The following is an 11059-nucleotide window of genomic DNA, read 5'->3' as shown; positions in this document are numbered from 1 at the left end:
CCGCCCGTCCGCTGCCCGTGCCGCGGCGGGACCGGCGGGGACGGCGCTGCCGCGGCGGGAGCGGGAGCGAGCGCGGCGCGGAGGAGGCGGGCGCGGGAGGAGGGGCCGGGCCCGGCCGCCGCTCCGCCACCGGATTGGCTGCCGGGGCGGGGCGCGGGCCCGCGCGCCGCCATTGGCCGGCGGGCGGGGGGCGGGCGCGCGCGCGGGTTGGCGGCGCGGCGGGGCCGGGCCCGCGGATTGGAGCCCGCGGCGCTCCCGGGGTCAGGGACGGAGGCAAAGGGCGGCGGGAAGCGGGAGCCGCTCCCGGCGCGGCGGGCGCCCCCTAAGGGACAGTGGCGGTGCTGCGCCGCCGCCCCCTCGGGTCCCTGCCCGCGGCGGCTTCTCCGGAGGGCACGAGAAGCGGCCCCGGTCAGGGGAGCCCGGCCTTGGCGGCGGTACCGGCGGCAGGGCAGCGTGAGGGCGGGCCCGGCCCGGCCCGGCCCGTGGGCTCGCCGCTGCAGCCCGCCCCGAGATGGGCGGTGCGCGCCGGCTCGCCGCGGAGGCGTGGGCGCGGAGCTCGGCCTGGACGCCCTGTCCGTGAGGGGGGAACTGCCGGCCTCGGGATGGAAAGGAGAAAAAGCCCTTGACGTTGGTTAATCATAAAATCGTAGGATGGTTTGGGTTCCAAGGGACCTTAAAGATCGCCTCGACACAGCCTCCTGCCGTGGGAAGGAACACCTTCCACTAGAACAGGTTGCTCAAAGCCTGAATGCTGCCAGTCATGGGTCATCCATAGCTTCTCTGGGCAACCTATTCCAGTGCCTCATCACCCTCACAGTAACGCAGTTCTGCATATCCAACCTAAATTTCCCTTCTTTCCGTTTGTACCTATTCCCCTTTGTCCTATCACTACAGTTCTTGACAAAGAATCCCTCTCTGTCTTCCCTGTGGGTTCCCTTCAGACACTGGGAGGTTGCTCCGAGGTCTTTACACAGACTTCTCGTATAGAGTATGAAACACCTTTGTACACCAACTTGTTAATACATTGCCTGAGGTTACCAATTGACGTGACGAAAATTGTGGAGATGTGGCGGAGCATTCCTGCAATGTGCACTCGGAATGGGATGTGAGCAGAGAGCTCTCCCTTGTATGGGAAATACCGTGAGGTCAGTGAGGTAGAAAGCATAAACCCTTTATGCAAGATAATTAACAGACTTTATCACAACGTGTTTTAAAGCCTGTTTTACATCATCGCCCCAGTAAAAACAGATGCAGATTCTGTGAGACTTGGTTTGCACAGTGGTTGAGCTCCACTAGGTTCTGCTGGCTGCAGTTGAAGCTCATGCAGCTCTCTTCTTCTAAATCCAATTTTTTTTTCAGCGTGGTGTTCCCTGCTGAGTGAAACTACAGGTTTTTCATGTTATTGACATTAAAAGAAGATAAAAGCACAGTTTTCAGCTTTAAGGCAGAATAATGGAAAAATATTCAAACAAACAAAACAAAAAACCTAGAGCAGTTTGAGTAAAATATTTGACTTAGACATTTAGATATTTATTTAGGGTATCTTCATTTGAGTTATAATTATTTGTAACTTAAAAACTCACTCAGAATACTTTTTCTCACTAGTTAATTAATATGCAGTCATTAGCTTGTACAAAATAGTTCCCCCCCCCAAAAAAAAAAAAAAAAAAAAAAAACACAACAAAATAAAACAAAGGAAAAACTAAAATCCCCTAGGCAAGAGGGTGTGCAGAAGGGTGTTGAAAGTAATATTGTAGAGGAGGAGATTAGAAGTAGTGAGTAGGTGGAAATGGAAGCAGAGTTGTGGGCAGGGATTATGCAGTTATTAGGGTGAGAACAAAGGACCTGCATTTGATGCAGTAAAAGGATGAGAAAACCAAGGATTAGTCTTGAAGTGGGATTGATCTGAAATATGTCTTTGGTGGCATTTTGAATCCAGTGCTTCAGAGGTGGAGGCACAAGGAAGTGAGAGGAAGACACTGCATAATAAAAAAATGTTAGCTGCTAGGGTTACATCCATGGGAGTTGATTAGTGATCCATCTAAGAAAAGTATGTCAATTATATTGTTAGCAGAAGTCAAAATATGATGTGGACAGGAAAAAGCAGCAACCAAATATGTTCATTTCCTCTTTTATGTACGGGACAGTCTATATGTGCTGTCTTTCCAACAACATCAAATTCACACAAAAGAGGAGATTAATCAGATAATAACTATAGCCTATTTCTAGACTTCCACTACAAGAGACATTGAGGCTTTCAAAGCTCAAATGTCAGCAGTCAAGCAGACAGAAGTTAATCTGTCTTTCACCATATAACTCTCATGATCAAGGTGAGGTGAGGACATGAGTGCAAAAAATCATCCGCACTAAGCTCCCAGTAAAATGAAGGTTAAGCATTGGTAGGGGACCTTTAGAATCCTTGAACTTGTGATATTGCCCTGTTCAGTCACAGTTAAATGTTCACAGCTTGCTAATGAGGAAGTTCTCTTGTGGTAGATTTGGAAAAAAAAATACTGCTTTTTTCTTCTGGCCACTTTAGTAACCTTGGGATTGACAATGCAGCTGTGATAATGTTTGCTCTTGTTTTGCTCTCTGCATTGTAAAGTGACATTGATTTCTGTGTGAGAAAGGCAGTCAAAGGGGAAGACTTTATGAACTCCATACAAGTAACCAATGAATTCCCCAGCAAAACTTTTTGATTCTTTTAAATAATGCCAGTGGAAACTGAAGTCTGCCCTCCCCAAGTTACCTGGTTTGTATTCATCTCACATGACCTCATTCATGGAGGAAATGCATTTCCTGGCACGAGGGAATTGTTTACAATAGAACTGTTTTCTCAATGACTCTGGAGCTGGAAATTGAATGCTAACATAAACATCATAACACCACTCCAAACTGCAGTTATATATAAAGCAATACTTAATTAATCTGACCTTCATAAATAACATCACAAAGTGTATAATTTTCAAGAGTGAGCCGGCCAATGTCTGTATGTACCCTGAGGATGGGGAGGGAGAAAGAATGGATAAAACATACTCATTACTTTGCTAATTAATCTGCAGAAGAAGCTTCAATACAACTGTGTTTAGAGAAGGACAGGGAACACAATACAAGTAAATGAAAACAAAGTATAAGAGCTGTTGCAGCTGTGGTTTTCTGCTTCTTCACATTTGTTAATTTAAATCTTTCAACAGAGTTTTGTGGGTTGAACCAAAGTGTGGCAACTGTAGAATCAAAGTTATCATTTAAACGTGGAATCAAGTTTTTGAATTGGTAATACTGCAGGACAAATGGCTGATATTAGAAATGTCCTTTTGATCTTAAAAGATACAACATGTTGACGTGTTCTCAAAACACATTAACATGTAAAAGAAACATGTCACACTTCCAGAGGCCTTTGGGAGAAGGGATGAAGTTTTGGAAGAGCAGGTAGCATGGTTGCAGCCTCCAGCCTCTGAAATCACTTGTGCCTGACTAATCATCTACTGAACTTGTGCCTGACTAATCATCTTTTCTGGCTGTGTTTTCTGCCACAAGGGGAAGGGCAGGGGAAGACCAGGATCCCATAGGCTACACTGTGATAAAGCTGGAGACACCTTGGTGTGATTTCCATTTAAACTCTCCTACTGCATTTAGAAAAAGAAATAGCACTGAGAGAGTAATTTCCGTGCCCAAGCAAAACAACTTTTTTCTTTTCTGTTTCCAAAATAACTTGCTTTATTTTCTAGCCTTCCCCAACCCTTTTTCCCCCCCTTTTTCTTTTAGCAAGCATAGACGTGGCATCTAACAGCCCTCTTAAGAAATTAGCACTAATGGTTACATGAGATAAAAGCCATGTTAGTAATTCTGGGATTCCTGGGAAACTCAAGGTTTTAGAATAATAGCAGTGCAAATAGGTGGTTCCTGTCAACCAGCTTTCATGATCCCTTATCTCTTGAAGAAGAATAGTTAATAGGAACTCATCAATAGGTACTCCATCAGAAAGGGATCTAACATACTGTCTGCCCCTGTCCATTGTCTGTAGAGGATACTTGGGAAAGGGGAATGAAATGATGGCCAGTATATGGTGGTGACAAATGTAGGGTGACTGAAATGTGTATCACACCCAGTTGTCTGCTTGGCTGCACTTTTCCAAACAAAAAAACTGGCCCCACTGTAGCTGTACAACAACTCATGTGCTGGTGGTCGTGCTGGCAGAGATCACAGAATTGTCTTTGTCTTACAGGGCCACACAGCTCAAAGAGCAGTGCTCAGGCCATAGCACCCTATCCAGGTAGCCTCTCTGCTGGAAAAATGTCAGCCTAATCCTGTGGGTCTCCCTGGAAGGAAATTTCCTGTGCCGCTGCACTCTGTGTATCTCCAGGAGGTGCTTGCTTGCAGCAGGGCCCAGTCCCAGTGCTCTCACAGCCACCAGCCCTCGCCAACGATGAACATGAGCAGGGCTGATGGCCCAGGGGCTGCTGCAGAATCACCCCCGGGGTTGTGTGCACACCGGCAGGTGGTGCTTGTAGGCAGCTGGGGCTCAGGTCGAAGAGGGGCTGCCTGCTGGGAGCAGAGGAGGTGTTGGTGCCTGATTGTGTGCTGCAAAAGCAGGTGACATGTACATATATAGCCCAGGCACCAGCCTGCTTCCCCAGGGGCTGCTGCAGCTGCTTTGGGAGGAATGCTCTGGAAACAAAAGTGCTCAAAGCACTGTTTGAATCAGAATTTTGTCTTCACACTGTACTTCAAAACTTATTTAACTGCTTAATATGTTTGGCATAGGTGTTAGAAAGAAAAAGAAAAGGAAAACAATATTCAGAATTAACTACTTGTAAATGATGAACCATTATATGTTATAATTTTTATTTTATGCTGAAGAAGTAACTGTACTTCTTGATATTTTGTATGTTGAGCACTAGATCTATTGATATAAAATTAATGACAACCCAGTAGTAAAAGCAAATCTTTACTCTCTAATTTGAAAATACATAAATTAAACTTGGGACCAAGATGATCTTGAACTTCATTTAGTATGTGTTTCTTTTCATTTGGTACACCTACTTATACCAGACCTCACACGGGAACAATTTGCAGTTCACACTTGGACATGAGACTCCTTTGGCTTGCTAAATATTCCTAGGGATGCTGTGGATTGTGGGTTGGAAGAGAAGGCTGAGCAGCCTACCTTCTCCTCAGGTGGCATGGAAAAGTACTGCTGAAAGCGAGCAGGCACAGGCACAGGAGGGAAGAGGCTGTGGCTGGTCCCCGCACTGAAAGGTTCAGAGCTAAAACATACTTAAGTATCTGCAAGAAGTGAATGCAGGCCTTTTACACAGGGACATCCACTTTGTCTCTTGACATGAGCACCCACTCTCAACTGGTCTTATCACCTCAAAAATTATATTTAAGCAGATGATTACAATGCAAGTTCATGTTACAAGATAGCACAGCTGATATTACACATAACAGCAGTTGACTAGATGAAGCTCCAGAGACACCAACTGTGTGTTCACCTGTCACTGTAACAATACCCCCAGTACCTCACTGCCCCTCCTACCTTATTGCACGTATCCCCTGGGAACACTCTACTGGGCCACAATCATTGAACATGTACAGGAAAATGCACTATAGGATTAAAGTGATACACTGGGGAGTTTGAAGATGCAGTTCTACCAAAATCACCTTCCTTTCAGGTGTAGTATGATTTTCTCCACTACTTACTATACCTTGAGTGCTGGGTAAGGGGGTTCTTTTATTCCTAATGAAAGGCAGCCCTTTTTCTAATACACAGACATGCCGTAGTCTTTATTGGAGAAAGCTTAGAGCTTGTGTTCTGAAGGTCTTAGTCATAAAATCAAATGCAGAGCCATTCTTACAATCAAGTGTTTCAAGATGTGACACATGTCAGCCTTTTCTGGAGTTGCTCTGGCTTTCCACACCTTCCCCTGCAGCCTTCCACTTGTCAGCACTGTCATACAGCCTTTCCTCCTTTTCCAGCAAAATCAGTTGCAACTCCTATCCTGCCTAACAGCTCTCCAGCTGGTTGCAGCTGCCCCCTTTCCCCAGTGTCCTAAGGAAGAGCTGAATGGCTGAGTGCATAAACCAAGGATCTTCTGACCAGAGGGATCAAAAATATGCATTGCCTGGGAATCTGTGCTTCAGGGGGATGGAAGAGGAGAAGATGCCAGTGCTGTGTGTACTGTGGGATGACACACACCTCCTGCTGAAAACTGGATCATGAGAGAAAGGGAAGAGGTTCACAGGCTTGAGAGCCCCCCTCCCCCTTTGTTTAACAAACTCAGGTAAGAGTAATGTGAAGGTTTGCCATGGCTTCACCTTCCCTTGGCCCCTACGTGTCTAGAAAATCCACAGCTGCTGCTGTTATGGTTTCTAAGCTCCTATTATGATACTGTGACAGAGAGAGCTTTAATACAGAATTTCATCTATGGGGAAATTAGTTCCTTGATCACTATACTTTTCTAGGTTTTCAGGTAGAAATTATAGGCAGACAGCTAAAGGAAGTGTTTCTGGCTGTTTTCAACTATGTCTCTTAGGAATTACCATTGAAGCCACTGCATTGCTTGCTCAATGTTTGTATCATGTTTTGCATTCCCTCAGACACAGTCTTTACCTATTACTGTCATCATTATTTTCCTGGATATGTATTTTCATGAATGCTTTAACTTTTTAGCCAGATAGGGAACATCTTTGTAGTTAGACTTGCAGCAACTTCTGGCCTATATCTACTCAGCAACTTGGTGATTGAGTTGCTCCACCCAGGCTGCTAATGTGTTTTTCAAAAATAGCAGTAATTTTCTGCTTTGCATTGTGCTTTTGGAAACACCTCTACGTAATCTTTAAAGATTGACAGGTCCTACACGTTTGTGAGTCTTCTCTGCTTCAAAACTAAGCTACCAGTTATACCACCCCAGTTAAGCCACATCTATTAGATTTGTGTTGATGAGACTCGATCTTGTTACAAAAGGCCGAATGAATGATTTGTAGTCTTGGTAGGCCTCTGGTTTTCTCAAGAACTTACCTTTTGTAGGTGATCTTAGGTAGTTGCTATGCTTGCAAACCACCACATTGCTCCCCAACTGTTCTTTGTGCCTCTCACTGTCAACTCTTGTTTCTAGAGCTGCTTGCTCTACCCCACATTGCTGCGTGGGACAGCATCGTAGTCTCCCATCGCTCTTTGCTTTACAGCTGCACTCTTAACAATACCAGAAGAACTGAAATTACCTCCTCCAGGTTCATGCCAGGTTCTCTGTCAAAGTAATTCCGACAACTTTGTTTGCTCAATCTTTTAACATGAATTAAATCTGTTTCCAGTTCCAGGTAACACACATGATATTGACAGCACTGGCAAGAGGCTGATGTTTATTTCTTGAATGAAATTACACAACCTCTGCCCTTGCCATCAGTCCCTGCTAATTTATCTTTGGCACGCACTGCAGAGAAGCTGCTGCTACACAATGGAAATTTAGAAGATGTCTTGTACATAGCTCTGTTTCCCCCCTCTAACCCAAGAAACAGGTACAAAACAGGTTGCTGAATACAAGCAATTCAGCCATTCCTCCCCCTTGCACTGCTACCAAGTACATTAGAGTTGCTTGTGCTCCTCCACGTCCGTCTCCATCCTCTAACAACAGCACAGCCCATTGCCTTCCTGCTGTCAGCCTGGGAAAGGACAGCATGTACAGATGGGCCTGTCGCTTTGAAGGGAAAAACAGAAATCAGAGACACTCTGTCAGCTTTGCTTTGTTGGATATAAACTTGCTTTGCTATAAACACTGGAGAAATATTGGAACATAAAGAGCTTTGAAATAGGATTTAAAAAGAAATCGGTGCTCTATCTTCTTTTTGAGAAAGGAAAAAAAAATGGTGTGAACGACAGAGGGTAAATCAGACAAAAAAAGAAAGACACCAAAGTAAAAAAAAAAAAAAAAAAAAAAAGAGCAAAAACCCCAGAAAATTAGTCAAAAGCAACAGGAAAGAGGCAGGCAAAAATTGCCAATTAACATTCACATCAAAGGAAAATTCTCATCAAAACCTTTTTCTTCCTGTAAGAAGCATCATGCATTTCCAGTATATACTGCAGTGATGCGAGCACACTTTACACAAAAGAAGGCCCAAGAGAATAAGCCAAATAGCCTCAAAGCTTGTGAAAACCATTTTACGCAGCTGACAACTAGGACAAAACCCCATAGGAGCCCTGAGTGTCAGCATCGCTGCCCTTGTTCACCAGTCAACTTCCAGCCTGTGCCACCTCCAGGGGATCTGAAGCACAAACCCTACACGTGTTTCTGTGCATTCATTTACCCCATGTAGAGCCTCAGGCTGCCCAGGACAAAGAACAACACTGTGTCCCACTGCCCCACAGGAACCCCATAAATGCTCCAGCACATTTGTTCCCAGCTGGACTGAGCCCATCTAGACCTGGAATGGGCAGGAACCTCGCAGTGCTCCAGGTTCTGAATGGAAGTAACTTTGCAGGACCTCCCTGGTGTGCATTTGGGTGGGTGGTCACACAGGACCCTGCATGTTTGTAAGGTGTTTGTCACCAGTGTTCCTATGTATGGGTGTGCAGGAGTGCCCTATGTGTGAGTTTGAGCCATGGCGGTGTCTTTATAGGGGCACCCCTTCTGTCTTGAAGCTGAAGGGGCAGTGAAGATGAAGGGTGGACAGAAAGGTTTAGGCTCTGTCAGCAGGTCCTGTGGCTCCTGTGGAAACTTTGGCTATGCTGCAGCTAAACCAGCTTTGCTGTCAGGCAGGCACAGTGCCCTGTTTGCTCCCACACTGAAAGGAGACACGTGCATTGTGGGCATGAGCTTTTTGAGCAGGTAAACAACAACAAAAAAGAAAACATTTTAAAATTATAAGTGACAGGGCAAGGCAGGACACAAACATACCAGTCCACAGCAAAAGAAGAGCAGGTATAAAGATTAAAACAGTAATAATTTCTTTGTTGTTCAGTTGTCTATGGAGCAACTAATAGCTGTGATTAATTAATTAAAACATCATTAAAATTTCAAGTGAGCTCATGCTCAGTCAGGCAAGAGCATAAGCATTTCAACTGGCAACTTAAATGGGACATTTGAAAACAGTAATCAGCTAATTTTTCCCAGATTTTCTAAAATCTTGCATAAAGCAAAAGTCTTGATAGGTAGATAGGTAGTCTTGATAGTCTTGATAGAGCCTCCCTGCTTAGAGCCCATGCTCTAGCCTTCAAGGAGGAGAGGAAGAAGAAATGATAATTTGCATTCATATGCTTTTAATATTTTCCTAACTTTCTACTGGGCAAACAATTCACCTGGCTCTGCCAGAGCCTAAGTCACAGCTGCAAATAACAGTCCCCATTTGCAGCTGTATTTCCTGAATGAGATGGTGATATTTATAGCCACTTTGCCAGCCCCTTGCCTAGCTGACTTGCTACTGCTGAGACATAGATAGAGAAGCAGCAGAAGACAACTACTCCAGCTGAGATTTTTGTAACAAATTACCTGTGGATGGTCATCAGGCCAACAACAGAGTGAGTCAGAGTAAATTACTGTTTATAGTTGACAGAATGCATGTGACACTGAGCATGTTTGAAAGCAAAGTCCCTGCCTCGAATAGCTTGGATTTAAATGAGTTGAGGCAGCAGAGGAGGAGGAGTGAGGGCAAGCAAAAGCAAGTCCTGCCAATTCATGTTACAGTGCTTGATAATAGGTCACCAAGCAGGAAAGAAAATTCTGGCTGCATTATCAACATCAGGCCTGTGTCAGGCGTCAGTGACTTATTTCCTGGAGATGTCTCAAAACACAACCAAATCCTATTTAGAAGGGAACCTAGCTCCTGCTATGATGCAGATAGGACATTCTATTGTGTTTCCATGACTAATGGTTGAGAAGTTCAGCTGAATGAGCCCAAAAATGTCAAGCATTTCTGCAAAAGACTAGCAGATTGTACATGTGGCAGGTACCATGCACACGTGGCACGGATGGATGGAAATCCAGTGTCCCTGAACTCGGGATATGAAAAGGAAAGAATTATCTTTGTTTATTCATCAAGTTGGAGTCTCTCAGGTAGGAAGGCTGCAAAGGTGAGTAAACAGAAAATGTCACAAACCAGCAACCTAATCAAAAAGCTCCCATCAGAAGGGTGTGTGTGCATGTAGAAGTAGGGAGGGAGAGGAAGGATTCTAATTAGGTCACAGGGACCAAAAGATAAAAACAGGACAATCTTATCTAATACCTGGGCTGTCACTACACAAATGCCAGGACAGAGGATGAACGACCAATTAAAAGAGTTTTTACGCAGCTAATTATGATGACAGAGGATTTGTGGGAAAAAATCCCTAGACTAGTATGTTAATAAAAAGCTGAAGAAAAATGGAAGGGATAAGCACTGAAGCTATGCCACAAGAGCTACAACAAAAGCTGACTGCTCAAGAATAAAAGAAAATGTTTTGATAAGAATTAATTATGTGCTGGAATAGCAGCACAGTATGAAACAAACAGTCCACTGAGTTCTTGCAATAGTTTACGTAAGTTACAGGAATGGCTTCAAGTCAACCATGATTACTAGGGTGAATCTGGTTAAGACCAAAAACATGTATGGAAGCCAATCTTGAAACAAGCTTGTCATTCTGGAGGAAGGAAAGAGTAAACAGCAAAATGAAGATGTTCCTGCATATTTCAACATATTCAGAACTATTAAATAGCTTCCTGTCAAGATAATCCTCTGAAGAACAATAAAAAAATGTGGAATATTCTTATTAAGTACACTAAATAAACACCAAAAGTAGATCAAAACACCTGACCAGAGAATATTCAGCAGCCTCTTTGCTTCAGTTGACAAAAAGAGCAAATTCTGTCAGGCAGAAACATGAAAAAAGCCAATTCCAGAGTATCTCCCTCAGCTACATTCGTTCGGCTCCACTAGTTAAAACAAAAGCGTATTGAGTATATTCAAAGACCAGCAGACTTGAAAAATCAAACCAAATGAAAAACTTAAGAGATTTATGGAAGCCTGAAAAGATTTGTATGCTTTTGTTATGCTAGACAAGAACAAAAAGGCAACACATAAATCAAAC

Source organism: Vidua chalybeata, chromosome 1 (assembly GCF_026979565.1).
Source record: "Vidua chalybeata isolate OUT-0048 chromosome 1, bVidCha1 merged haplotype, whole genome shotgun sequence".
Classification (NCBI taxonomy): domain Eukaryota; kingdom Metazoa; phylum Chordata; class Aves; order Passeriformes; family Viduidae; genus Vidua; species Vidua chalybeata.
The sequence above is the reverse complement of the archived record's forward strand: the minus strand, read 5'-3'. Positions refer to the sequence as shown.